Here is a 12,606-nt window from a genome sequence, read left to right on the forward strand (position 1 = left end):
GGTTCCGACTCAATGGCACCTGACAACAACAACAACATATATATATGTGTGTGTGTGTGTGTGTGTGTGTGTTGAGGATAACTTTGAGATAATTAGACAGTGTAGGATTAGTCAGCAATTGCAAAAACAACTTTGGGATTTTTTAAAAAGGCCACTTAAGTGACCCCAAAAAAAGGTCTCATGGCACTATTGGTTAGTAAATGTTTACTTTGGATAGAATTTCTAGATCTGCATAAAACTGCATAACATCACTACTGCTTTCAAAGTGTATTTTCCCCACAATTCCATCCTTCACCCACATCTTTTGTAGCCGAGTGGCTAGAAGAATCTGATTAATATTTATTTTGCTATCTTTAGATGTCATCCAGCCCATTTTGACTCCTAATGATCTCATGTGACAGTAAGTTTTCTTGGCACTTATCTTTAGGGCTCCGCGGGAGAAAGATGAGGTTTTCTACTCCCGTAAGGATTTACACCCTCGGAAACCCTGTACAGGGTCGCTATGGGTCGGAACTGACTCGAAGGCACTTAACAACAACAACAAATCTTTAGGGCAACAGACTATCAAGTCTTTTCTTCCTCAGAGCCGCTGGGTAGGTTCAAACTGCCAGTCTTTCTGTTTGTTAGTAGCTGACTGCTTAACCTTTGTGCCCCAGGGATCCTTAAATATTTATTTATTCAAGGACTTTGAAAGAGGACCTTGCAGAAACCTACAAAGGGATTTCTACCTGTTCCAACTCTGTGCAGACTATCAGAGTGGGAGAATCATACATGATATTGATTTGGGCTCAATGTTGAAATGTCAAGAATGCTCACCCAATTCTTACACAAAGAAAAACCACCTAGGCCTGGACAGATATGGCATGTTTTCAAACTGTTCAGAAGGAGATATTCTGACCTCTTAGGCAAAGGTAGAATTCATGGTGAAATACATTTAAGAACATACATATTTTCAACCATCTTTGATAAGGAAAGTGAAACCACAAAAATATGCATTTTTTAACATCAGGCTCTTTTTGTCTTTCATAGGCCAAAGACATGCGAGCACTTAGAAAAGAATAAGCGTCTCATGATTTTGGAGACTGTAAGAGGAAGTACGTACCCTGGCCTTTATGACCAGCCTCATGCATAAAAGGCAGGGGCGCTGAATGATAACATGTCTTGGCACTGTAATCGAAGATTCTGTAAGGAATAGCGTTTTGGATAACTGAATTTTCCACTTATCTAAATGTCAGCCAGAAAACCCTTTTTGTTTTAAATACTTGTCCGATAGCTTGCTTGGCTACAGACACCGAAAAGATAGTGCGGCTCTTGCTCAGCAATTCCCATTTTACATTTTATATTAGATGTGGCGGTGGTTATGTGCCGTGGAGTGTAGTCAGTTCTGACTCATAGTGACTCTGTATAGGGTTTCTGAGGCAGTAAACCTTAACAGGAGCAGAAAGTCTCATCTTTCTCCTTCTGGTAGTTTTGTACTGCTGACTGTGAGATTAGCAGCCTGACACATAACCACCACACTACCTTCAGAACTCTTTATTAGATGTTGTTGTTGTTGTTATGTGCCGTGGAGTCAGTTCCAACTCATAGCGACCCTGTACAGGGTTTCTGAGGCTGTAAATCTTTACAGGAGCAGAAAGCCTCATCTTCCTCCCACAGAACAGCTGGTAGTTTCAAACTGCTAAACTTGTGGTTCACAGCCCAATTCATAACCACTACGCTACCAGAGCTCCTATATTAGATGTAGAGCTAAAAAAAACAAAAAAAAGATTTTATCAGTATTTTAATTCAGGTCTTCTCATCAGTCTATTTGTTAAAATTTGCTATTCTTTTATAAAGTGGAGTCCTGGTGTGGCACTGTGGATTAATGAACTGGACTGCAAGGTCGATGTGAGCTGCAAGGGCAGTTGCTCAAATTCACCAGCCACTCCTCGGAAACCTGATACAGGGGGGCCATGAGTCAGAACTGACTCAATGACACTTAACAACAACATGAAGGGGGGGGGGGGATGGTGGGGAATGGGGAGGGAGGCGGGAAGAAAGAATCCAGCTACATTTTCCAGTAATCAAACTTATGTTGATTTCCTGCAGCATACGATCACCAGAAACTAAGCAAAGAATGGTCAAGAAAACAAGTATCATAAGCCTGGTTAGCTGACATGATAGTAAAAGGTATCAGAGAAAGCTAAATTACAATTTGTACGATTTAGGGAGAGATAAGTCTAAAAGGATTTTGAAATTTACTTGCTCACTTGAATGGAATGTTCTCTCCATTATCGCCTCTTCAAGTCTCTGCTCAAATGACACCTTATCAGTGTGGCCTTCCCTATTATGTGACTGAAAATAGCAGCCTGCCCAATCCCCCAGCATGCCCCATCTCTGTATCCCTTGCCACTGTGTAACTCCAGGGTGCAGTATGCACAGCACTAACACAGCAGCCCAATTGCCATTTATCACTGTACTTGCCTCCTGCCAGGACGGAGAAGTTTTGTATTTGGTCCGCTGCTGTATCTCCAAGTGCCTACAACAGTCTCAGTTCACAGTAGAAGCTCAGTAAATATTTGCCTGTCTTCTCAAGTTCTGGTCCTGACCTTAAGGTATCCCTGTCTAATTGGGAAACCTGAAGTGAATCCAAACAATTGCAATCCAAACAGAGTAGAAGTCAGTGCTCAAGGGGAAAAGAACTGAGGCTGACCTCAGACCAGCATGGACTCTAGCCTCAAATCCATCCTTATTTGGACAGGTTTTCAAAACTCTCCATGCCTCAGTTTCCTTACATACAGGATGGAATGCAATAACAAGGGTCTACCAGAAATGATACAGTCCTGGTGTGGCGCTGTGGGTTAATGACGTCAGACTGCAAAACCGTTTGAACTGCAAAGTCGGTGGTTCAAGCTCACCAGCTGCTCCTCGGAAACCCTACACAGGGTCGCTATGGGTCGGAACAAACTCAACGGCACTTAACAATAACAAACAGAGGTGATGAGGAGCGAGTGAGGGATGGATGGACAGAGGTGCTCAGCACAGTCCTGGCTCTTCTGACATCTGCACCAAGTGCCTATAGCATCAAGATAGGTTTTATGGAAACAGAGTAGGGGGATCGCAAGCTGTCTGGCAAAGTCTCCATCATCTGGGTAGAATTGTCAGTGAAATGATCGAATGAAGTAAACATGGTACTCAACACGTAGACAATGAAAAGCCATTGACGTGCCCTGTGCTGTGAGCAGAAATGTTTAAAATGAGGAACAAGCCTACTAATAATATGAATACGTCATCTGAGTAGAGGCTTCTCCCACTGGATATGGATTACTGATGAATCTTTCTACTAAACAAGTCTGGCTTTCTCCTTCCTTACATCTTCACTGATTTGTCATTCTTTCTAAAACGGAATGTACACAAACAACCCAGATTGCAAATTGTACTGAAATATTAGGGATTACTGCATTGAGGGGGAAAGACATTTCCTCTGTAAACTATCCTCACCACAATCCGCACCTACCACTAACACAGCAGAGGCTGTACTAAGCAAAACACACAGGCCTTTCAAGGAAAAAGAGTGAATCATTTAATACTTGGACCAGAAAGATTCAGGGTCTATATCAGAAACCTAAAACCTAAGGGGAACAGAAGTCCAGTTCCTTTTTCATTCACTGTTGAATGATCTCCTTTTCCTATCCCTCCCGCTGTGGATTTCCAATTCATTAACAATCTTTTTAATGACTAGTCTTTCCCTCTCTGCATTCAAGAGTGTGTAAAGAAAGTGTGTAAAGAAGAAAGCTCTGGAGTTCAATTTTACCACTAATGGTGCTATAACTTAGGTCAATATTCTAACTGCTCTTTGGCAAGTGGAGTTGAGAAATTTTAGATGAAACGGAGATGCTCAGGATAGGACTCTGTATACATCTGTATGTATGTATATATATATATATATATGGAGCTCTGGTAGCGTATTGGTTACGAATCGAGCTGCGAACCGCAAGGTTGGCAGTTCGAAACTACCAGCTGTTCCGTGGGAGAGAGATGAGGCTTTCTGCTCCCATAAAGATTTACAGCCTCGGAAACCCTGTACAGGGTCACTATTGAGTTGGAATCAACTCCACGGCACATAACAACAAGAACAACAACATAGGCTTGACACATCTGCAAAACCTGTTTAAAGAGTGATCTAATCATGCCAAAAAGAGAGGGCAGTGATACTCTCTAAATGTGACATTATCACAATCTTTATTGACTGATCAAGATTCTGGAGTTTAGGTCTAATAATAAACACCAGACACTTCTTGGTACACTTGTGAGTCACTGAGGGGGCTATGACTCAGACTTCACTATTCACTTGAGGGCCTCAAAAGCCAGATTAGTAACCACTAAATCATAATTAGTTGAAAGGCAACCGTTTCTTCTGGTGATAATTTGCTTCATGTTTAAAGTAACCAGGGCCACATGTTTAGGAAGCAAAACTAAAGTTATAAAAACCAAACCAACAAAGCAAAAGATAATCTACTGCCTTCAAATCAATTCCAACTCAGCAATTCTACAGGGTAGAGTGGAACGGCCCTATAGGGATACCAAGACCATATATTTATAGAAGCAGATGGCCACATCTTTCCCCCATGGAGTAGTTGGTGAGTTGGAATCAATGGCCTTCTCCTTTGCAGCCAAGTGTTCTAACGACTGTGCCACCAGGCTTCCTCAAAGTTACAAAAGGAGAGGGAAAACAACAACTAATTCTAACTTGAGACCTGGCTTTACAACCATTATTTCTTAACTGCAAGTGCCCTAAGAAGGAATTTCCTACTGGAAATGTCCTATTTCTTGATTGGGACATACATTATCTAAGTATTCAAATTCTACTCAACTCTATACATTTTACTTTATAAACATTTTTTAATCTCAATTTAAGAACAAAAACATTAAGTGGCCCATAAGCACTGGACTGCAAACCACAAAGTCAGCAGTTCAAATCCACAAGCTGCTCTTTGGAAACCTGACATGAGGTCGCTATGAGTCATAACTGACTTGTTGGCAATTAGCAACAACAGCAACCTTGTAAGTTATGATTGGGAGGCACGTTCAAAATAGAAAATTCAAATGAAAATACTTGTTTAAATATACTTAAATAATAGCTGTTTGCAAAAGTGACAAATACTGGTATGGTGCTGTCGGATAAGCACTGGGGTCAGAGAAAAAGAGGAAGACCCCCAACGAGATGGATTGGCCAAGTGGCATCGACAGACTCAAGCGTGTCAACAGCAGTGAGGTTGGCCCAGAATCGGGCGGTGTTTCGTTCGCCTGTGCATAAGGTCGCTATGGGTTGGTATTGACTCGATGGCACCTAACAAAAACAACTAACTGCAAGGTGTTCTGTTCAAACCCAGCAGCTGGCTCCTTTGTTTGCTATGAATTTGAACTGGCTTTATGACACTTACCAACCAACTCCCAACATAACCAAGAAAGGAAAAAAAAAAAAATGCAGAAAATGTTCAAATTACGCTTGAATTGTTGAGTTGGGCTATTTTATAAAACTCTGAAAGTGATTAATCCAGTAGCTTACCCTGAAACCCAATTTTCCATGCTAAATCTTTAGCTAGCTATATAGCTCTTCAAGAATAAATGATAAACCTAGCTGCTATTCTAGCCTACACCATGCTCTTTGAATTGAGTTCCTTTTAGACTCAATCAAAACCAGTTGTCATTGAGTCTACTGTTACTCAGAGACCCCTTCCCTCCATGTGTATCAGAATAGAAATGACACACCTGAGGTCTCCTTGAGTCAGAAAGAATGGAGGCTTTTCAATGTCTGAGCTTTCTAAAGCAGATCCCCAGGCCCCTCTACATGGACTTGAATCTCCTTTATTTGCAATGCAATGTTAACTCTAATTTAGACTCTGTACAAATGGCATTTTAACACCATCACACATTCACTAGTTATCAAACCCCAATTCACACAGATAATACTCTTAATGTTGCCTACAATGAGGTGACCATATGCCCTGGAGTATGCTTGCAGTCTGAATTTAATTATTAATAGCATCCCTTTTTATTCTCAAGCATCACAAACTCACTGACAGATACACTTTGTGAATTAGATGATCACTTTACCCATAAGGCAATTTCATAGGCTGGCCTCACATAATTTCTCCCCATCTCAATCACAGTGGCTCTTCTCAATCTTTCCTATTCAGTATGGACTCTCTGGCCAGATTTGGAGCATGTTCTTCTGTCTGTTCTCCCTCCTTCACTTAAGCCCCTACCCATCCTTTCCATCTCAGCTCAGGTGTTCTGTCCTTATAGAAACCTTTCTATAGTAGCTGTTGTTGTTAAAGTGCCACCGAGTCAGTTCTGACGCATAGCAAGCCCGAGTCAGTTCTGACGCATAGCAAGTCCGTATAGGTTCAAAGCTACCAGGAGTGGCGGGTGGGTTTGACCCACCCATCTTGAGGTTAGTAATTCAGTGCTTATCCTACAGCACCACACCTCTTCACCACTTTCCTTTCCTTCAAGGCAAGTTGTCGCAATTTGTACATGTTTAATAACCCTCTCTCTCTACTCCACAGGTCTAAGACTCTTGAGGGCAGAGGCAGTGACTGGTTTCGCATCCTGAGTGTTTAGCACAGCACTTGGCATGTGCTGTGCTGTTCCTAAGTGCAATAGCAATCCTGTATGTATACAGTTTCCAAGGAGCAACTGGTGAGTTTGAATCATCAACTTTGTGGCTTGCAGCCCAGTGCTGTCCTATAGAATCACACATTGGTTATGTTGGTTATGTGCCATGGAGTCGGTTCCAACTCATAGCGATCCTGTACAGGGTTTCCGAGGCTGTCAATCTTTCCGGGAGCAGAAAGCCTCATCTTTCTCCCATGAAACAGCTGATGGTTTCGAACTGCTGACCCTGAGGTTCGCAGCCCGATTTGTAACTACTACACTACTAGAGGTAATAGTACAGACACATACAGAACGTAACACCAACTGCAGATTTCACCCTAAGAAGTGATCCCAGGATAAAGAAAAGGGTAGTGGAATAAAATGTAAGAACTTCAGAATGAAGGAAAGTTCTCCCTCTGACATTTATAACCATAACAACTGTCTCAAAGTTATCACAGTGGCTGACAGTACTGACCGTCTAAATCATGTTTTAATCAGTCACAAACTCATATTCTTACATCACAATCTTAAAACGTTAGTAGACGGCACTGAGTGACTTCAGACGGCACTGAGTGACTTCTAAGGCTAAACGCACTTCTAAGCAGGATCTGTACCACACAGGAGCTCTAAGATGCAAGACTCCTGAAAGGGTCAAAGAGAATGTGGTCTTTCAGTCTCTGAGGTTCTTTTAAGAATGGGGCTCTTTGTTTCCTATACTGTTGCGAAATAAATTAGCAAGCAGCTCTGCTGGCTGAATACCTATGTCGTTAAGGTTATGTGGTAATGCTATACAACCCAACAGCAAGCTATTCATTGAGGCTATCTATCTTCACACAGAAATGGACACTTGAGTTTAGACCAAAAGCACCCATGGTGACTGACTCATTGATGATTGGGCAGGAGAAATCAATTACATTAGTGGTGATTCAAGCAAACATTGCATCAGGTTACATCACAAGAAGAAACTCAAAGCCAACTGATAACTTATGAAAAGGCTGCTTTTCTTTACAGTAAAGGAAGGGCCCAGCCCACACCACTCTAGATTAAGAAGAGAATGAGAACTGCTAAATTCTGTTTGAAGAACAGTTTGAATGTCTCTTTTAAACTGTGGGCAAATACAAATGGCCTGAAGAACTGCAAACTCTTGAGAAAATTCAACTTACTTTATATAGTAAAAGCTGTTGGGTTATTACACAAGATAATGGATGTAAAGGTGTTTTGTACAGGGCTACAGGGCTACATGGGCAACTTAAGTGTCATCAATATATACATGGGATCTAAAGGATTCCTTCTGAGAAACTAGCTCTGAAAACCACATATATTAAAGACCCAGTTCAGGGAAGTATGTAAAACAGACATGCAAGACCTGAGGGGTCAAGCTGTATGGCCACCTTCAAAATGCAATTCATTTTCTTTCCTAAAATCATTTCAAAAACATAACTACATCTTTTGTTGTCAAGAGGCTAAAAGTAAACCTTCAAGAAACTCCAAACACAATCAAAATGGTATCGAATTTTCAAAAAGCTAAGAAAACAATTTTGCTGTTATTCAGTTGGTCTCGGTCTCCACATTAGGGTGTTCGAAGTCCAAGAATCCCACAATTCTCTGCTAGATGGTTCATGGTTTATTTGACCTTGAGGGCTTCTGCAGGAGATAGACACTACTACTTTTTAGTGTTGTGATACGCTCAGAAAGGTTAAGCAAATCTCCCAGTCACAAGCTGGTGCAGGATAGGATTCCAACTCGCTCTTCTTAGTTCAAGCCTACTCATGTTAAGTGCCATCGAGTGAGTTGGTTCTGACCCACAGCGACCCTGTATAGGGTTTCCGAGGAACAGCTGGTGGGTTTGAACCACAGACTTTGCGGTTCAAACTGACCTTGCAGTCCAATACATTATCCTGCAGCACCACGGATTAAGTATTGGAAATAGTGCAGCCAGAATGCTCCTCAGAAGCTGCGATGACAAGACTTGGACTCCCATACTTTGGCCTTAATATCACCTATTATCAGGAGGGACCAGTCCTGGAGACGGAGATCATGCTTGGTCAAGTGGAAGATCATTGAAAAAGAGAAACAGGACCCCTAATGAGATAGACTGGCACAGAAGAAGCAACAATGGGCTCAAGCCTGAAAATTGTTAGGATGATGCAGGACTGGGCAGTATTTCGTTCTGTTGTGCTTCAGGTCGTAACAAGTCAGAACTGACTGCATGGTACCTAACAACAACAACATAATCCAAGTCTAATGTTCTTTAGCGTAGTGGTTACGAATCGGGCTGCGAACCTTAAGGTCAGCGGTTCGAAACTACCAGTCACTCCGCGGGAGAAAGATGAGGCTTTCTACTCCCGTAAAGATTTACACCTTCGGAAACCCTGTATAGGGTCGGTATGGGTCGGACCCGACTCGATGGCACTTAACAACAACAACAACGTTCTTTACACTAAATCACAGCTGCCTCTCAAAGAACCACAAACCCATTGCCATACAGTAGAAGCTACGCCTCACAACATTTCTGAGACTGTAAATCTTTATGGGAGCAGAAAGCCTCATCTTCCTCCCATGGAGCAGCTGGCGGATTTGAACCACGATCTACAGTTAGCAGTCCAACCCACTGCACTAGCAAGACTCCTCTTTTCAAGAGGCCACATTTTCAGACAGTATATGCTTGCCTCCTGGGTATGAAGAAAGTTTCCAGAATAAAAATGATAAAATATGGTCAACTAGCAAAGAAGTTAAACGATGCACATTCCAATCGTGTGAAATTAGGTAAATAAATCATATACAATATAACAATAATTAAGAGATTAGACACTAGGGTCAGAAAGACCTGAGTTCAAATTAGTTGCCAGGGTTTGGAAAGTATCTTTAGCTCGCAGTCTCAGGCCTCAGTTTCTATCCATATATGAAGATAAAAATTACTGATTTATCTGCCAAATTCACCCAGTTGCTGGAAGGTTTGTAATTGGCTGGCAACTTGAAGGTTCATAAGCACAACTTATAAGAAATAAAACTTCATTTAGTCTATTGACTTGAGGAGAAAAAACTGTCATAAATCAACAAAACTACAAAACGCATGTCTTCCTGTTTATAGCACAATCGTTGGCTCTAATCACATAAGTCTTGTGCCCATTTACAGCATATTCTCAAATAAAGTCCAATTTGTTAGTCATCTTTCTCTTCTAACAAAATTACATATGGATGACTCAGAACAAGGGGGAAAACATAGGGGGGCTTTTGGCAAAGCCATAATCAAAACAATTTAATGAGCCATCTACAAATACATTAATTCAATTCTCCTACCACCACCCACATCAATACAATGCTACAAAGGGCCAAACATTTTAAAGGAAAATCTAAAATCTAAAATGTGAGTTCTAACATAGTATCATAAATAGTTGAATATAGGTGGACATAGACTTTGAATTGGTATTACCACTTAGTTTTAGATATTGGTTGGTGGCAAATATATCTTACCTTTACAAATAAGAATTTATACAGAGAAGCAAAATTAGACAAAAGAACCCTACTTGTTTGATTTTTCTACCACAGCTTCCCATCTTTCAGATCATTTAAAGGAAGATAAATGATGAATTATTCTTGGGACAGCAAACATTCATCTATTTTAGTAATAATCAAAGAGTCTAAACACCCATAGCAGTAAGCAATTCAGTGTATTCTCGACGTGTGCATTTGTTTACAAAATAAATGTACCATGTACTTTCCATACATATACACACACATGTAAATGTATTCTAAAAGAATGACAAGATACCTTTGGAAATGACCCAAGTAGAGGATTATTAAATCTACCCTTGGGTAAATATGTCTTCTAGCAACATTATAATTTGTACTGATAATTAGTGTTTGATGTAATATTCTCCAAATACAGGAATTCAGTTCATTTGTTTTCTCCTGCCTGGGAGTCTCTAGTGTGATGTTAGGTATCTGGCCTATACTTAATCATCCTTCTACCACCAGGAATAGAGTCAATAAATGGGCTTCACAACTAAAAAACTACACTGAATAAGGCACTATAATCGCCAAGTGATTTATAACAGACAGCTTGAGAGACAGAGGAAGTCATAAGCACTATATTTGAATTTCTTTAAAAAACACCTTTAGTAGAATATATGCTTCGCTCCCACTCCTCCACCCAGGGCCATAAACCCGTACTACCACTTTAACCTGCACATTCAGTGTATCTTGTCCCGGATTCAGGAAGTACAGAATCTTACAGTAGTGATTCACAAACTTTGTACTAAGGACTCTGCTGGAAAGAGCCTCTTTGGGTTAAAACCTAAGACCACAGCAAATCAATGTTTATCACCAAACCTTTATATTCCTCTCATCTCATTTCCTACTTTCCATTTCCTCTATCCTTTCGTATTTTATCCAAGTCTAGACTTATTCCCTCTTTCACCTTAAGTAATTCCCTATGGCTGCACAGAATTTCTGAGAGCACAGCATATTCAATAATAAAATGACAAATATCACCAAAAGGCTTATAGTAGTCGGACTCCTAAATGTTCTTTGTCTGTTGATTCAACTATAGACTAAAAGAAGCATTCAAAACCTAAAGATTTAGAATTCTATGAATGGAAACCAAATCATTTTGCTATTCTTGTGTTTGACACATTGAACATGCCAAAAGAAATGAGTAAAACAACTCAAAACTGCAGTCAAAAAACCCTGCTGTTTACTTGTACTTCACAAATTGTTGAGAAACAAATGTCACTGCTATTAACATACTGAAAGGTTTACAGATTTTAACATCCTTCTTAACAATGTTCCTTTAACTATGCTCTTATTAAACATCTGAAAAAAGGACTAGAAATTATAACCAAAACCACGTAAATCTATTTGTAGTCCCATTTATGAATGGAAACTATATGAAGACTCAGTCATGCTGCTCCATTTGGTTAGCAGTAGCAGTTAGTCTTATTTTATACTATTAGTCTGTTCTATTACTATTTAATATTATTCATCTGTTCAATTATGTTCCAAACACGAAAAATAAACCAGTTATATTGACAGCAGTCATAAATGAAAGATCAATGACAGACTGAGATGAGACTAACAACTTTCAGTCTGTATACCTTCAAAGAAATAAGCAGTAACTTAATCTTTAGACAATCCAAGAGGCAGAGTTAAGTCTCCTGTGGTTATTGACAAATGTGTATTATCACATTATTTGAAACTGGGGCAAAAAAGGAAAAGCCTTTAAACTTCCGTATGTAGAATACTGTTTTATCATACTTCCCCACTGTAAAAAGAGGGAGGAAGTAAGAAATACCAAGATTTTCTGTAAGAATAGAATTATCAGGAATACTGCTTCCTTATCTTGAAGGCCAAGTCTAAGATCGGTTAATACCTTCACAATGTAAAATCACTTGCCATTTAGGAGTTATATAGTGACTTAGAGAAACCATTTGTGCAACTATACCAAAAAGCAGTTTTCTGGTAACTTTTCAGTCTATCATTACAGAAATAATAAAAAAAACAAGGTAAGGATTCTCAATTCAGCTCAAGGGGAACATTACCAAAACACAATATCCTGCATGAAATATGATAACTCTGACTAAACAATCCACTTGAATGAAGCCTTGTTTCAGCAGTATATTTGAAGTAAAGGAAATGATTGTTAAACTATCTGATAAAACTTGGAAAGTTAACATTCCTCAGAAACATTACCAAGAATGAATTACTGGTGTTAATAGCAACTAATAAGTGGGTAAACAGTTATTCTTTTGATTTTAGAGGAACAATTTTAACTCAGGCAGGTAAAAAGCTTCTAAAAATGTCACCTACAAAAAAATAAATTCGGGTGGTGCCAGTGACTACATGTGCAGATCTGACACACCTGCATGTGCATATAGCAGACACTCAAATGTTTTTGTAGAAACAGCTAGGCAAAACATTCCCCAGAACCAATGAACTAGAAATATCAAACAGCTACTGTACTGCAGA

Source organism: Chrysochloris asiatica, unplaced genomic scaffold (assembly GCF_000296735.1).
Source record: "Chrysochloris asiatica unplaced genomic scaffold, ChrAsi1.0 scaffold00149, whole genome shotgun sequence".
NCBI classification, from domain to species: domain Eukaryota; kingdom Metazoa; phylum Chordata; class Mammalia; order Afrosoricida; family Chrysochloridae; genus Chrysochloris; species Chrysochloris asiatica.